Raw genomic sequence first — 17,551 nt, 5'->3', positions numbered from 1 at the left:
TCTCAAAGTTATGTTTATCATAAACTTATAGACTTAAACATCCCAGAATTTATACTGAAGTACAACTGACCTACAGTATCCTATTAGTTTCAAATGTACATCATAGTGATTCGATATTTTTATTTTTATTTATTATTTTTTTAAAGATTTTATTTATTCATATGAGACACAGAGATAGAGAGAGCGTGAGCAGGAGGAGAGGCAGAGGGAGAGGGAGAAGCAAGCTGCCCACTGAGCCAGGAGCCGGACATGGGGCTTGATCCCAGGACCCTGGGATCATGACCCGATCCAAAGGCAGACTGATATCAAACAGCTTACTGCCTATGTTTTCTTCCAGGAGTTCTGTGGTTTCAGGTCTTACATTTAAATCTTTAATCCATTTTGAATTTATTTTTGGATATGCTGTAAAGTAGTGGTAATGAAAATAATTTCATAATTTTGCATGTAGCTGTCCAGTTTTTCCAGCACCACTTATTGAGAGACTGTCTTTTCCCCATTGCATATTTGTGACTCCTTTGTCATAGATTAATTTACCATATATTTATGAGTTTATTTCTGGGCTCTTTGTTCTATATCATTGATCAGTGCTTCCACTGATGTCTGCTTTTGTGCCACTACCATACTGTTTTGATTACTGTAACTATGAAATCTGAGGCTGTGATACCTCCAGCATTGTTCCTCTCTCTCAAGATTGGTTGGCTATTCAGGGTCTTTGTGGTTCCATACACATTTTAGAATTCTTTGTTCTAGTTCTGGGAAAATCATCACTGGTATTTTGATGGGGATTACACTGAATTTGTAGATTGCTTTTGGTACTGTGGACATTTTAACAATATTAATTATTTCAACCCATTCTTTTTTGTGCAACTGTAAATGGAGTTGTTTTCTTAAGAAATTTCTCTTTTGCTACTTCATTATTAAGTGTATAGAAATACAGCTGATTTCTGTATATTGATTTGTATCCTGCAGCTTTACTGAATTCATTTATTATGAGTTTTAGATAGAGTCTTTAGGGTTTTCTTTTTTGTTTTTGTTTTGAATCTTTTTTTTTTTTTTTTTTTTTTTAGTCTTCAGGGTTTTCTATTGATAGTATCATGTCATCTGCAAATAGTGATAGTTTTACTTCTTCCTTCCTATTTTGGATGCTTTTTATATCTTTTGCTTGCCTAATTGCTATGGCTAGGACTTCCAGTACTGTGTTGAAAGAGGTGAGGATGGGCATCCTTGTCTTATTCCTGATCTGAGGACAAGTTCTCAGTTTTTCAACATTGAGTATGATGTCAGGTGTGGGCTTGCCTTATATGGCTGTTATTATTTGAGGTGTGCTTCTATACCCACTTTGTTGAGAGTTTTTTTTAATCCTAAATGGATGTTGAATTTTGTTCATTACTTTGTTCTGCATGCATTAAGATCATATGATTTTTACCTTTCATTTTGCTAATGGGGGGTATCATGTCGCTTGATTTGCAGATGTTTTGTTACTTTTGTTTTGTTTTTAAATAGGCTACACACCCAGTGTGGAGCCCAATGTAGGGTTTAAACTCTGACCAACCCAATGCAGGGCTTAAACTCTGATCAAGACTTGAGCTGAGATCAAGAGTTGGATGTTTAACTGACTAAGCCACCCAGGCACCCCTGATTTGCAGATGTTGAACAATCCTTGCATCACTGGAATAAATCCCACTTGATCATGGTGTGTAATTCCTTTAATATACATTTTGGTTTGCTAATATTTTGTTGAGGATTTTTGCAACAATATTCATCAGGAATACTGGCCTATAATTTTTTTTTTTTTTTTTTTTTGGTGACTGGTTTTTGTATCAAGGTAATGCTGGCCTATAAAATAAGTTTGGAAATGTTCCTTTTTCTTCAATAGTTTGGAATAATTTGAGCAGGGTAGGTACTAACTCTTCTTTAAATGTTTGGTAGAATTCACCTGTGAGGCCATCTAATCCCGGACTTTGTTTTTTGGGAGTTTTTAAGTTACTGATTCAGTTTAAACACTTATATAATGATCTATTCAATTATCTGTGTTTTTCATGACTCAGTCTTGAAAGGTTGTTTCTAGGAATTTATTCATTTCTTCTAGGCTTTCCAATTTGTTGGTGTGTAATTGTTTTTAGTAGTTTCTTATAATCCTTTGTATTTATGTAGTGTCAATTGTAACTTCTCTTTCATTTCTTATTTTATTTATTTGGGCCCACTCTCTTTTCTCCTGTGAGTCTGGCTAGAGGTTTACTGAATTTATCTTTTCAAAAGAAAAAAAAAACCCATGTTTTAATTCTATTGATCTTTCCTCTTTTTGTTTCTGTTTCTGCTCTGATCTGTATTATCCCCTTACCTCTACTAACTTCAGGCTTTATTCTCTCTCTCTCTTTTCTTTTTCCTTTCTTTACTTTCTTTTTTTTTTTTTTCTTTTCTTTGCTTTTCTTTCTTCTTTTAGGTAAAAAGTTAGATTGTTTGTTGGTGATTTTCTTGTTTCTTGAGGCCTGAATCAGTATCAGCTTCCCTCTTAAAACTAGTTTTGCTATATCTCATAAATTTTAAAAAGTTGTGTTTCCATTTACATTTGTCTCAAGGCATTTTTTTCTTTCTTTGTTGACTCATTGGTTGTTTCATAGCATATTCTTTAGTCTCCACATGTTTGTGTTTTTCCAGTTTTCTTCTTGAAATTGATTTCTAGTTTCATACCATGTGGTTGGAAAAAATGCTTGATATGATTTCAGCCTTCTTGAATTTTTGAGACTTGTTTTGTGGCCTAACATGTGATCCATCTTGGAGAATATTCCATGTGTACTTGAAAAGAATGTGTATTCTGCAGTTGTTGGATGAAGTATTCTGTATATATCTATTAAATCCATCTGGCCTAATGTGTTATTTAAAGCCAATTTTCCTTATTTATTTTCTGTCTGGATGATCGATCCATTGATGTAAGTGGGATATTAAAGTTTTCTCCTAGTATTTTGTTACTGTTAATTTCTAGTAATGTCTATTACTATTTGCTTTATATATTTAGGCACTCCAACATATCTGTATATGTTGGGTGCGTGAATATTTATAAATGTCGTATCTTCTTGGATTTACCTCTTTATGTGGTGGATACCACATAAAAAAATTTGTGTTTTGTTATAGTCTTTGTCTTAAACTCTTATTTTGTTTGATATGAGTATTACTACTCCAGTTTTCTTTTTGTTTCCATTTGAATGGAATATCTTTTTCCATCCCTTCACTTTAAGTCTGTGTGTGTCTTTAGATCTGAAGCATGTCTCTTCAGGCAGCATATAGATGGGTCTTTTTTTTTTTTTTAATCCATTTAACCACCCTATACCTTTTGATTGGGGCATTTAGTCCATTTACATTTAAAGTAATTATTGATAGCTGCATACTTATTTTCATTTTGTTCATTGTTTTCTGGTTCTTCCAGAGATATATTTAGTATAGTTTCCTTGATGGTGGGTTATGTTTTGATATGATAGCATACATGGTATAATGAATCTGATAGCATACATGGTAAATGAATCTGATAAAGTAATGCACAATGACATTTAGAACTAACATTCAAATTCTTAGTGTTAGATAAAATGGTTAAAGTGAATACCACTGAAGATATTATAAACTATACATATCAGGTTGTCAGCAATAATTATATGTACACTCATTACCCTTTTATTATTAGACAAAGACTTTACATGAAAAAGGAAAAGGTTTATTCTTAAATACAAAAAGAAGATGGAAGTGGATAATACTTTATAAAAGAGTGTGGTTCTTATAAGCAAAGACATCATCTTGAGACATAGTAATAATTTTGTTTTCCTATTGAAGAAATTACTTTTCCCTTTACAATATTAGACTTTGCTTAGGATTTTTTGTTTATGCTCAAGTTCTCCACTGTAAATTATAGGACCCAATAAACAAAGAATGGAACAATAAGACCTTCAAGGAATCTTAGAAGTCATTTGCTACATTGCTAGAGCAGAAAGCTTTTTTTAGGAGAGAATGAGCGTTGCAGCTGTGTTCCTCTACTTACAATCTCATGTGAATTTGCCTGTTTCTTATGCGAGTCTAGATTAGTTGATTTTTAATGCCTGTTAGAAGCAGCCTAAATTTTATTACAGGTGTACTTTACAAAATATTTCCCAGTCACTAGACCTGACTTTTCCAGAGTTAAATTGTAAATTTAATACTGATATATGTTAAATGACCCAAATTGTGTTACAGTCCATACCTCGAGACCCTGTCCTTTTTTTTTTTGGTAATAACAAGTAAGCTCATAATAGTAGGAATGGGAGATTACGGTTGAGTGAAATAAAGATTAATGAGTACTTTCCCTCAAAATGAAAACTGATCTTGGTCATTTAAATCACACCTTTAAGACAGGTCTTCAAATGATATATTTCAAGTTTGACCCTATACTAAATTTATCAAAACATTACAGTGTACTTTGTTTTTAAGGGTTATGTCAAGCAAAACAATTTTTTGTTTGTTTGTTTGTTTATGCATCTCCCTATATTCTCTTGGTTCACTGTGGGAACAGGATAACAGACTATTCCAGGAAATCTACTGAACTGTCTTAGTGGTTAATCTTATTATTCTGCTATAAGGGTATATTGGATTCCATGATTTTCAGGTTTAGCAGAATGTGCTCCTGCTTTTGAAATCCACTTAGAGACACAGTAAGTACTTATGAAATGCCAACCTAAGCAACCAATAGTAGTGAGTTTCTTTATTAAAACTCAGCCTACCTGAATTGTTGACCCTCTTACACTGTTACTTCCAATTCATCGTAAAAGAGAAAGATAAAAAGAAAAAATTAATATAAAAACAAGCTAGAAATTTACTGAACAGAAATGGAAGGGGGAGATCAAAATAATTAATAGTGTGAATACACATATAATCCAACTGGACAAGCCTAGTTTTAAGGCATGATACTCCAAATAATTCAGAAAGATCTAAGAACAACAACAACAAAAATATCATCTACATAGAAATTCTGAGGTTCAATTCAGATAGCATTTCTTAAAGATATGAATCTTTTAAAATTTGAAGTCCTATGTTAGGTGCCTCAAGTTTGAGAGCCTAAAGTAAAGGAATCCAAGGTTTCTGGTATCCATGTATTACTAATAAAGGGCATGGAGTTATGAGGTTAGAGGGAACTCACAAGAGAAAATGTTTCTGATAGTCTTTCGGGAGTAGTCTCAGACTTACGCAAACAAAGGTGTTAACAATGGCTCCAGAAAACTCCTCCTTCAAACTTTCAATAAACTTGATTCATATTATGACTTAATAGCTATAGTAATTTTGTAGTTAGCTGTCTTATCATCCCCTTATAGATAATGATCAAGTCCACTTTGCCATTGCATTTCCTTTATTTATTCTCTCATTCATAGGAAAAATTTGTGTATACCAACTAGTATAATTACTAGTAATCCTGTTAAAATAAAAAAAATGGGCATAATGAATAAGACTATGCATATTATTTACTCAGTTAACCAGAGATGTACTTGAATAAACTGTCCAATAATTTTAACATATTTTTATAATGGAAGTTATATTAATTCTGACAACAGAGGGGAGAAATCAGCACCTGTTCTTATAGTTTTAGCCCTTGACTCTTCAAATTAAATTTTGACATTAGGATTTTTTTTAAAAAGAGCATTATTTATTCATATGCAGTGTCAACACTAGAAATATGCATATTCTCTCCCCTCCTTGAAGCATATATTCCATCCCCCCTTATCTATTCTCCACCCTCTTTTCCCACACTCTCTGCCTGGGATGCTGACCTTTGTGGACTGCATCAACAGGTTCCCTTGCCCTTTGGCTTCTAATTGAATTCAGCTGGTGGGATACAGTGATAGAGATCAGAGGGTATAAGGAGTGTTTTCCCTGGCCCAGTCCCTTCTGGGCTCTTGCAGACTGACTACTCTTCTGAGACATTGCTTCTGACAGGGAGCCCTTCCTGCCACAATTCTATTTTTGAGCTCAGGAAAGAGCTCTCTCCTTTTGCCCCTCCAACTTCCCACTGGTACCTGTCCTGGTATACTGTTCTACCCCTTGTTGCTTTGCCTAAGCCTTGCCTTCACTTTTACAAAAATTTCCTTTAATAAACCCTCCTCAATAAACCAAATTGTCTATGTCATCTGTTTTCTGCAAGACCCTTGGCTGAACACCTCCCCTCCAAACTCTTGATTTGAAGGACTGAAAAGACTCAAAGGTAGTGCTTTGTAAGCTTATAGAGCCCTTAAGTATGGACACTAAAAATCCCCTGGGATAGCATCTTCCTGAACTCATTTTAGATACCTGATCTGCTAAAGAAGCCTTGTTGTTTTTATTCATTTGACAGAGACAATGACGTGTGTACTAGGTTCAGCAGACGTTCACCATACTGCCTATCAGTTGGCTTTGTTGAAAGGAACTAACGTCTCCCAGAGCTTTGCTTGTGGGTGTCAGAGATGGATACAAGGAAGCAGTTCATTCATTTGGGCCATGTGCAGTGATGAAGGGTCATTTATACTTACACCATTTTATGCTTACATGCAAGGCAGCTTCATGTGCTAAGCAATAAAATCTTAAAAATTAGCATTTTCCAAGAAGACCTTACTTCATAACAAGATCCCATGACAAGACCAAAACAGTTGTGTTAGTAGACCTTATTCATCTAATATATGATGATCATTTTTTAATACCATAGGTCAGGTAGCACTGTCGCATTTAAGAAAAAAATTCCTTGAGGATATTATTCTCAGACGATGGACCTGAGGATCAAACATTTTATTAAGTAGCAAAATTGGAATATAAATGAAATCTATCTGACTATAAATAATAATCTCTTAACTACCAACCTCATAATTAGCTTTGGGTGCATATGTAGAAAAGCAATAGTTCATAAAACTGCTTTTTGTCCATTTGGGGTAAGTACAGATCCTGTAAAAATTCATTATATTTTGATAGCAGTATATAGACAGTTATCTGGTACAGACTAGAACTTGGAATAAACTATGTATCAATTCTAACTAAAGGACATTATCAGATAATTTTCATCATTTTTTCATGTTTAATGGTTTCATTGATCTTATAAAATCTTGGACAATATTTCTGAATTCAGTATATAAGAAATAGGTAGGAATCAGAGGGGGAGACGAACCATGAGAGATGATGGACTCTGAAAAACAAACTGAGGGTTCTAGAGGGGAGGGGGAAGGAGGATGGGTTATCCTGGTGATGGGTATTGAGGAGGGCACGTTCTGCATGGAGCACTGGGTGTTATGAACAAAAAATGAATCATGGAACACTGCACCAAAAACTAATGATGTAATATATGGTGATTAACATAACAATAAAAAATTTTAAAAAAAAAGAAATAGGTAGGAATCAGATTATTTCCTTAACTCCTAAACAGTATGTTAAACAACAGCATATCTTTTTTTCCTACAAAAACAAATCCTGGTTTTCCTTCATTTGCATTTCTTTTGTTGACTAAATGCAAGTTTTGTAGTTCATGTAAATCAGGAAAAGCAAAGTTTTGCTATGTTAAATGTGGATGAAGTTTTCCCCATTTTTCCTTTCTTTTCTTTCTAAAATATGACACTATTTTTTCATTATTTTCTCTGAGACACATCCAAAGGTTAGTATTTCCTTTTTCAGCAGTTCATTAGGGAGGGTACTGGCATGTTGCTGCTGGCTGGGATTATTAATAGGGGAACTCCTTCCAATGTCTCATCTGTTACATTGTTTCCAACTTTTGGTTAACCAATGACCCCAAATCTTTGTAGAATATAAAATATTTTAGGTTTAAAGTAGGTTTTAAAACTTCCTCTGTCAGTTTCTCAATTATAGGGCTGAGTACATGTTTATGTCTATATCCCCGGCATTCAGGATAATGTTTGGCACATGTGTGCTTTAAAAAAAAATAGGGGTGCCTGGGTGACTCAGTTGGTTAGGCGTCTGCTTCTGCTCAGGTCCTGATCCCAAGACCCTAGGATTGAGCCAGCGTCGTTGGGCTTCCTGTTCAGTGGGGAGTCTGCTTCTCCCTCTGCCTCTCCCCCTGCTTGTGCTCTCTCACTATTGCTCTCTCTCAAATAATAGCTAGCTAGCTAGCTAGCTAGCTAGATAAATAAATAAATAAATAAATAATAAAATCTTAAAAATAATACTAAAGGACATAATAATAATAATACATTTTTTCATAAAGTTATTTTCTCTGTTGAATGAGATAACCTATGAATAGCCTTTCACTCTCTCTGATTCAGGAGTACAAGGGACAGAAGTATGTATTGCTTTGTTATGGAAGACCTAAAACGTGCCGGATATATATGTAGTCTTTAACAGAAAAGTTATAACAGCTGTGCCAAGTACTGAGTGATAAAAGATATATGAGAGGTGAATGGGCAAACAAAGGAAAGGCACAGAGAGAAATTTTGAAAGCTGGATAAGATTTGAAAAAATGCCCTCAAATGACCTAGAAAGTGTTCCTCAAACTTTTTTTTTCCATCAAAAGAGCCCTAGTAGCAGAAAGAAACAAATACATTTCTCTTGAGAAGTTTAGGGGTACAGCTTGAAGCAACTTATTGCAAGTATGGCATTTCCTGGTAGTCTCCAGCTTTATCTTTTAAAAGTTAGCAAAAATTGCAGTGTATACCATATTATATCTGTTTTTCTCTATATATAATAATGTTTTTCAAAACTCTTTTAGTATAATTGATGTTGCAAAGTTAGCTATAACATTACTGTCATGTTTTGCATACTCCTTAGCATACCACTTTTATATCAATCTGTTTGAATAAAACTAACCTACAGGGGTTTCACATGCCCAGTCTCCTTGGGCACACATGGCAATTGAGCTTTACATCAAAAAGTCACTACTATGGATTAACTACACCTGAGCAGGGTTATATAGCTAAGTAAAGTGACTGTATAATTTACTCTCCTAACTGGAACATGTTCAAATATCAAAGGGGGTACACTTGCGCAGGAATAATTATCCAAGACTGTCTCAAATAAACCAGATCTGAACTGTGTGGGTATTTTCCTCACACCAACCAGTTCTCCAACTCTTCAGACACCAACGGAGTATCGAACAATTTAATTCAGTTCTAGCACTACCTAGAATTAGCATCAGATCCCGCAAGTTAAAGGGCTCAGTCCCACAAGATGGCCCCCACTTCAGGTACCAAGCATAAGTGCTGGGCCTCCCATACTTCTTACCAGTCAGCTGTGAATTGGGGCTTCTCCCATCCCCCTCCTCAATTTCAATAATTCTCTAGCATAGCTCACAGAACTCAGGAAAGCTGTTTGCTTACTATAACCAATTTATTATAAAGGATACGGCTCATGAACAACCAAATGGAATATATGCAAGGTATGGGAGAGAGGCATGGAATATTCATGCTTTCTCTTGGCATGCCACCCTGCAGCCACCTCAATATGTTCACCAACTCAGATGTTCTCCAAACTCCATCATTTAAGGGTGTTTTTTGTTTTGTTTGTTTTTAATCAAGTTTCTATTATACAGGCACAATTGATTAAATCATTGGCCACTGGTGTTTGAACTCAATCTGCAACCCTTCTCTTATCCCGTCAGGTCCAAGGATAGGGCTGTAAGTTCCATGGTAGGTTACTCTGGCAACCATACTCTGGGCAGAAGCTATCTAGGGGCCCACCAAGTCACCTCATTAGCATAAACTCAGTTGTGGTTGAAAGGGTCTGGTTATGAATACCAAAAGATACTCCTGTCACCTCTATTACTCAGGAACTGAGGACAAAGACCAAAATATATATTACCTACTATATCCTACCAGGATGTATAGACTAGTCTGAATACAACTGAGTAAGCAAGAAAGATTTAGCCTGGGATGTAGACATATATAAAAAAAAAAAAAGCAGGAAATAGACAAAATGGAATATTTTAATCAACAATATTAAATATCAGGACTTTTACTTTCAGCTATTATGGATGAACTGATACCAAACTAGCCATCTCATTATAAACAATAAGAAAACTGGGCAAAAAATATAATGCAAATATTTTTCCAACACTGGATTAACAGGCAGCACAAGTCTGCAATCCCTGAAAGAAGGGAAACTTATGAGGTAGGACTCATGATTTCATAGACTCTCTGCCTGGACATAATTTCCCAACTGTGGCACAGAAAGCAGGTGTTTAAGCAGAACATGATGTTTAGGGCATTTGAAGCTATTGGCATTTGCAAAGCAGGGCACCACTTAGGAAAAAGCTATGAAGAGTTGGGATCCAGAAATCTCTGAAGGTTGTACTCTACATTCACAGTGCAAAACTACTCAAGGATTACCTGAAAACTACTGTTATGGGGTCAAAAATAGAAGAGAAATTCTAGACGTCAAGTAGTGCTGGGGGCAGTATTGAGAGTACAATTCAGCCACAGTACAAAGATCTTGTTAACATCTGTTAACACCATCAGCATTCATCTGAAACACATAAAATCAGATGTGAGATAAAACCGCATTTTAGGAGTAAGAACCACATTCCAAAATAAGGCCTAATCCAGACTACTCTAACAAAGCCTAAAACCAAACCTTAACAAATGTGCCAGGTGGAAAGTTTGAAGGTAGAGACGTGACAACATTCAGAGTTTTAACTCCAGAAGCGTCACATGATTCCCACAATGAATATTGGAGAAAAATCCTTTAGTCTTCCAGCAGGGGTAGGAAAAAAAAGAATCATTTTAAAATACTCCAGAGCATTCTATTCTTCTTGACAAGGACTGTCCTCAGGGGAAACTGGTTAATCAAACCTAACTGACTTGGGGGAAGAGAAATACCCAACTCCAGCCCATTCTATCCATCCTGTCCCGTCTGGGGGAAGAAAAACAAACAAAAAAACTTGAGAAACACTTGTGAAGTTCATCAGACACTAAAAGACTAAGACCTAATTATAGAACTATAGAATGCTTCCCATTCTCCTGTACCTCACCACCTTATTGCTAAAGGCCTATTTACAGCAATTCCTTTTACCCAGAATATAATGTCTGGCTATCAGGAAGAAAAAAATTACAAGGCATACCAAAAGGCAAAAAAAACACAATTTTAAGAGACATAGCAAGCATCAGAACCAGACAGGACAGCGGTATTGAAATGATCAGACTAGGAATTTAAAACAATTATGATTAATATTGGGCTCTAATGCATAAAAGTACACAATATGCAAGAACAGAGGGAAAATGTAAGTAGAAAGAGGGAAATTCTAAGAACCAAAGGAAATGCTAGAAATTTAAAAAAAATAGAAATGAAGAATGCCTTTGATGGGCTCATCACTAGACTGGAAATGACTGAGGAAACTCTCTGAACAGGAGGATATATCATTAGAAACCTCAGCTGAAAACACAAAGAGAAAAAGACTGGAAAAAAAAATGGAACAGGATATCCAAGGACTATAGGACAACTACAAAAGGTGTAACATATGCATAATGGGAATACCCAAAGGAGAAGAAAGGGACAAAAGAAATATTTGAAAAAAATAATGGCTGAGAATTTCCCCAAGGTAACATGAAACACAAAACCAAAGATCTAGGAAGTTCAGGGAACCCTACGCGGAATAAATGTCAAAAAAAAAAAAAAACTACACCGACACATATCACTTTCAAACTACAAAAAATCAAAGATAAAGAATTCTGGAAGAAGCCAAAGGAAAAATATAACTATTGAGGCAAAAACATAAGAATTATATCAGATTTCTTCTTAGCAACGATGCAAGCAAAAAGAGAGTAGAGTGAAATATTTAGAGCACTGGGAGAAAAAAAAGACACCAACGCAGAATTCTGTACTATGTGAAATTATCCATCAAAATGAAGGAGAAATAAAGACTTTCACAGACAAACAAAAATTGAAGGAATTCGTCACCAGTAGACATGCCTTGTAAGAAGTGTTTAAAGTTCTTTAGAGAAAAGGAAAATACTATAGGTTAGAAACAGGGATGTACATTAAAAAACATCAAAAAATGAATAAGTGAAGCTAAGATAAACACTTATTCTTAATTGTTCTAACAGATGATTGTTATAATAAAAATAACAATGATGTATTCAATTACATATACACACACGTGTATATTTATATGTAAGTGAAATGAGTGACAGCAAAGACACGGGGAACAGGAGGAAAGAATTAAGATAATTTTGTTATTATAAGGCATTCACACTACTTATGAAGTGCTATATTATTTTAAAGTAGACTTGGATTTGCTGTAAACTCTAGGACTGACAACTCTAGGACAACCACTAAAAATGAATAAAAAAATAAAAAGCATAACCAATATTCTAAGAAAAGAGAAAGTGGAATAATTTAAATGTTCAATAAAAAGGCAGGAAAAGTATAAAAGACAAAAATAGGGTGATAAAGAATAAGGGCAACTAATAGAAAACATTAACAAACATGGCAAATATTATTTCAACTATATCAGTAATCACTTTGAATGTCAGAGGTCTAAATGCATCAATTAAAAGTCAGAGATTGTCAGAGTGGATCAGAAGACAATACCCAACTATATTTTGTCTCTAACAAACTCACTTTAAGTATAGATTAAAAGTAAATAGATGCAAAAATAAAACATGCTAACATGAATCAGAAGAAGGCAAGAAGATACCAAGAGCAATCTACACATTCACTGCAATCCCTATCAAAATACTGTCGACATTTTTCACAGAGCTGGAACAAACAATCCTAAAATTTGTATGGATCCAGAAAGGACCCCGAATCACCAGAGGAATGTTGAAAAAGAAAACCAAAGCTGGGGGCATCACAATGCCTGGCTTCAAGCTGTATTACAAAGCTGTCATCATCAAGACAGTATGGTACTAGCACAAAAAAACAGACACATGGATCAATGGAACAGAACAGAGAGCCCAGAAATGGATCCTCAACCCTATGGTCAACTAATCTTTGACAAAGGAAAGAATATCCAATGGAAAAAAAAGTCTCTTCAATAAGTGGTACTAGGAAAATTGGACAGCCACATGCAGAAGACTGAAACTGGACCATTCTCTTACACCATACACAAAGATAAACTCAAAATGGATGAAAGACCTAAATATGAAACAGGAGTCCATCAAAATCCTAGAGGAGAACACAGGCAGTAACCTCTTCAACCTCGGTCACAGCAACTTCTTGCAAGACACATCTCTAGAGGCAAGTGAAACAAAAGCAAAAGTGAACTATTGGGACTTCATTAAGATAAAAGGCTTCTGCACAGCAAAAGAAACAGTCAACAAAACTGAGGCTACCCATGGAATGGGAGAAAATATTTGCAAATGACATATCAGATAAAGGGCTGGTATATAAGATCTATAAAGAACTTATTCGAACTCAATACCCAAAAAACAAATAATCCAGTCAAGAAATGGGCAGAAGACATGAACAGACATTCCTCCAAATAAGACATACAAATGGCCAACAGACACGTGAAAAAATGCTCCACATCACTTGTCATCAGGGAAATACAAATCAAAACCACAACGAGATACCACCTCACACCAGTCAGAATGGCTAAAATTAACAAGACAGGAAACAACAAATGTCAGGGAGGATGTGGAGAATGGAGACTGCTCCTATACTGTTGGCATGCATATAAGATAGTACAGCCACTCTGGAAAACAGTATGGAGGTTCCTCAAGAAGTTAAAAATAGAGCTATCCCACGACACAGCAATTGCACTACTGGGTATTTACCCCAAAGATACAGGGGTAATAAAAAGAAGGGGCACCTGCACCCCAAATCATAGCATCAGTGTCCACAATAGCCAAACTGTGGAATGAGCTGAAGATCATAGGGGAAGGGATGGAAAACTGGGAAGAAATCAGAGAGGGAGACAAACCATGAGAGACTCTTGACTCTGGGGAACAAACTGAGGGTCAAGGAAGGGGGTGTGGGTGAAGGGATGGGGTAACTGGGTAATGGGCATTAAGGAGGGTCCGTGTTGTGATGAGCACTGGGTGTTATATGCAACTGATGAATCACTGAACACTACATCTAAAACTAATGATATACTATATGTTGGCTAATTGAATTTAAATTAAAAAAAATAAAAAGAAGAGCTTTATTTCTAACACAGTCAACTTCATTCATAACAGAGAAAGTTATCAGGTTTTAAGAACATAATCATATATTGATAAAGGGGTCAATTCTCCAGAAAGACATGAATGTATATGGCAAAAACTGATGGAGCTACAAGAAAAAAAAACAGGTGAATCCACTATTACAGCTGGAGAACTCAATACCCCTCTGTCAGAAATGGACAGTGTAAGCAAGCAGAAGATCAGAAAGATGTAATTAAACTCAACACCATCAATCTGCTATAATTGACATCTGTAGACCACCTCATCCAACAACAGCAGAATACACATTCTTCTCAAGCTCATATGAAACATTTACAAGACAAACCACATTCTGGACCATAAAACATACTTTAACAAATTGAAAAGAATGTAAATCATACAGTGTCTGCTCTCAGACCACAAGGGAATTAAACTGGAAATCAGCAATAGAAAGGTAACAGGAAAATCCCCAAAATTTATGTAATTTAAACAATGCACTTCTAAATAACACATGGGTCAAAGAAGGAATCTCAGAGGAAACTGAAAAATATTTTAAACTAGGTAAAATATAACATAAAAAATTGTGGGATGCACTGAAAGCAGCACTTAGGGGAAAAATTAGAGCATTGAATCAATATATTAGAAAAATAGGAAAATCTAAAATCAAAAATCTGAGTTTCCATTTAGTAATCTAGAAAAAGAAGAGCAAATTAAATCCCAAGTAAGTAGAAGAAAAGTAATAAGAATTCGAGCAGAAATCCTTTGATTTGAAAACAGGGAGTCAATAGAGAATATTGATGAAATAAAAAGCTGGTTCTTTGTAAAGATTAATAAAATCAGTGAGCCTTTAGTCAGGCTAAATAAGATTTAATTTGCTTTTCTTAAAAAAAAAATATAACAGTTGAACAGATCAACGAAACTAGGGGCTGGTTCTTTGAAAGAATTAACAAGATTGATAAACTCCTGGCCAGACTTATCAAAAAGAAAAGAGAAGTGACCCAAATTAAAAAATCATGAATGAAAGAGGACAGATCATAACCAACACCAAAGAAATACAAACAATTATAAGAACATATTATGAGCAACTCTATATGCCAGCAAATTAGATAACCTGGAAGAAATGGATGCATTCCTAGAGATGTATCAACTACCAAAACTGAACCAGGAAGAAATAGAAAACCTGAACAGACCTATAACCACTACGGAAATTGAAGCAGTCATCAAAAATCTCCCAATGAACAAAAGCTCAGGGCCAGATGGCTTCCCAGGGGAATTCTACCAAACATTTCAAAAAGAATTAATACCTATTCTTCTGAAACTGTTGCAAAAAATAGAAGTGGAAGGAAAATTTCCAAACCCATTTTATGAGGCAACCATTACCTTGATCCCCAAACCAGATAAAGTCCCCATCAAAAAGGAGAATTACAGACCAATATCCTTGATGAACATGGATGCAAAAATTCTTGCCAAAATACTAGCCAATAGGATCCAACAGTACATTAAAAGGAATATTCACCACCACCACGTGGGATTTATCCCTGGGCTGCAAGGTTGGTTCAACATCCACAAATCAATCAATGTGATACAATACATTAATCAAAGAAAGAACAAGAACCATCTGATCCTCTCAATAGACGCAGAAAAAGCATTTGACAAAGTACAGCATCCTTTCTTGATCAAAACTCTTCAGAGTATAGGGATAGAGGGTACCTACCTCAATATCATAAAACCCACCTATGAAAAACCTACAGCGAATATCATTCTCAATGGGGAAAAACTGAGAGCTTTCCCCCTAAGGTCAGGAATGCAGCAGGGATGTCCACTATCACCGCTTCTATTCAACATAGTATTAGAAGTCCTAGCCACAGCAATCAGACAACAAAAAGAAATCAAAGGCATCCAAATCGGCAGAGAGGAAGTCAAACTCTCACTCTTTGCAGATGATATGATACTTTATGTGGAAAACCCAAAAGACTCCACCCCAAAACTACTAGAACTCATACAGGAATTCAGTAAAGTGGCAGGATATAAAATCAATGCACAGAAATCAGTGGCATTCCTATACACCAACAAGACAGAAGAGAGACAAATTAAGGAGTTGATCCCATTTACAATGGTACCCAACCATAAGATACCTAGGAATAAATTTAACCAAAGAGGCAAAGGATCTGTACTCAGAAAACTATAAAATACTCATGAAAGACTGAGGAAGACACAAAGAAATGGAAAAACGTTCCATGCTCATGGATTGGAAGAACAAACATTGTGAAGATGTCAATGCTACCTAGAGCAATCTACACATTCAATGCAGTCCCCATCAAAATACCATCCACTTTTTTCAAAGAAATGGAACAAATAATCCTTAAATTTGTATGGAACCAGAAAAGACCCCGAATAGCCACAGCAATGTTGAAAACGAAAAGCAAAGCTGGCGGCATCACAATTCCGGACTTCCAGCTCCATTACAAAGCTGTCATCATCAAGACAGTATGGTACTGGCACAAAAACAGACACATAGATCAATGGAACAGAACAGAGAGGCCAGAAATGGACCCTCAACTCTATGGTCAACTCATCTTTGACAAAGCAGGAAAGAATGTCCAATGGAAAAAAGACAGTCTCTTCAACAAATGGTATTGGGAAAATTGGACAACCACATGCAGAAGAATGAAACTGGACCATTTCCTTACACCACACACAAAAATAGACTCCAAATGGTTGAAAGACCTAAATGTGAGACAGGAGTCCATCAACATCCTAAAGGAGAACACAGGCAGCAACCTCTACGACCTCAACCACAGCAACTTCTTCCTAGAAACATCGCCAAAGGCAAGGGAAGCAAGGGCAAAAATGAACTATTGGGACTTCATCAAGATAAAAAGCTTTTGCATAGCAAAAGAAACAAAAAGACAGCCAACAGAATGGGAGAAGATATTTGCAAATGACATATCAGATAAAGGGCTAGTATCCAAAATCTATAAAGAACTTATCTAATTCAACACCCAAAGAACAAATAGTCCAATCAAGAAATGGGCAGAAGACATGAACAGACATGTTTCCAAAGAAGACATCCAAATGGCCAACAGACACATGAAAAAGTACTCAACATCGCTCGGCATCAGGGAAATCCAAATTCAAACCTCAATGAGATACCACCTCACACCAGTGAGAACGGCTAAAATTAACAAGTCAGGAAATGACAGATGTTGGCAGAGATGTAGAGAAAGGGAACTCTCTTACACTGTTGGTGGGAATGCAAGCTGGTGCAACCACTCTGGGAAACAGTATGGAGGTTCCTCCAAAAGTTGAAAATAGAGCTATCATACAATCCAGCAATTGCACTACTGGGTATTTACCCCAAAGATACAAATGTAGGGATCTGAAGGGGTACATGCACCCTGATGTTTATAGCAGCAATGTCCACAATAGCCAAACTGTGGGAACAGCCAAGATGTCCATCAAGAGATGAATGGATAAAGAAGATGTGGTGT

At 35.8% G+C, this 17,551-nt stretch overlaps 1 protein-coding gene across 1 annotated transcript in view; it reads left to right on the top strand.

Annotated features, from left to right (window-relative positions):
• The window catches only part of MALRD1 (MAM and LDL receptor class A domain containing 1), a gene marked incomplete at its 5' end in the record, with an annotated part of 844,763 nt that overhangs the window by 744,231 nt on the left and 82,981 nt on the right, over positions 1–17,551 (top strand). The window lies entirely within an intron of this gene.

This window comes from Callorhinus ursinus, unplaced genomic scaffold (genome assembly GCF_003265705.2).
Source record: "Callorhinus ursinus isolate GAN/ISIS: 27379988/994484 unplaced genomic scaffold, GSC_fseal_2.0 scaffold63, whole genome shotgun sequence".
NCBI classification, from domain to species: domain Eukaryota; kingdom Metazoa; phylum Chordata; class Mammalia; order Carnivora; family Otariidae; genus Callorhinus; species Callorhinus ursinus.
The sequence above is the reverse complement of the archived record's forward strand: the minus strand, read 5'-3'. Positions and strand labels throughout refer to the sequence as shown.